Below are 900 nucleotides of genomic sequence, written 5' to 3'. Positions count from 1 at the left end.
ACCATGCTGTGCCTCCAGGTTCCTCATGAAAATTGTTCAGTTGTCTGCAGGCCAAATCATGAATAGGTTTTTAGTTCATTACTACTTTTTAGTTTTGGTGTTGCACTTTTTAGCATAAAGTCATCCCTTGTGTTTGTATCCGTGACTACTGTCCTTATAAAAACACTGGGTTTATGTTTCTTAAGCTCAGACAACAGCATTCCAAAGGCATCATGACCTGTGGACACATGCATGTGTCACTTCCTGATGCTGTGCCTATCATGGAGCCATGTCCAAAAGCTCTCCAGGCCCATTGAAATTCTCATGGACACAGTGAATAAACATGGTTGACCATGTCATATATTTTTAATTTGTACAGTATAATTTCAATTGAAAATGCTACAAGTTACTATTTTAAATGCTTTATGACCTTTGAAATCCTGTAATTTCTTCAACACATTAAGCATTAGCTTTTTGGTTAGAAGTAAAATTGCAAATAATTGCTTCCATTTAAGGTATGTAATTTCTGTTGTGGACAATAGATTCTTTTTTGTTATTAATTACTATCTGTGAAAGGTTTTGGTGCCAAAGTATTTTTTTCACTAGATACATACTTGTATTTTAGAGGTATAACACTTACTTTATTCATATTTATACTTTATTGATGTTCACCTTTTTTCCTTTTTTGGTTAAATCATTTGGTTTTATTATCTCTTTTCTAAATATTGGTTATAGTTCTCACTATGGTTTGATATGTGATGGACTTAAACATGTAGGAATAGATTTCACTTCCACAGAGAAATGTGCCATCTCCTGCTTTTTTAAAACCACATTATCTTCTTGGTCTAGCTTTTATGTTTATACTTGTGTTAGTCCATTTCTGTTGCTTATAACAAAATGCCGGCAACTGTGTGATTTATA

The sequence above is a fragment of the Galeopterus variegatus genome, unplaced genomic scaffold, assembly GCF_000696425.1.
Source record: "Galeopterus variegatus unplaced genomic scaffold, G_variegatus-3.0.2 Scaffold6976, whole genome shotgun sequence".
NCBI lineage: Eukaryota > Metazoa > Chordata > Mammalia > Dermoptera > Cynocephalidae > Galeopterus > Galeopterus variegatus.
This window is presented reverse-complemented; position numbering follows the sequence as displayed.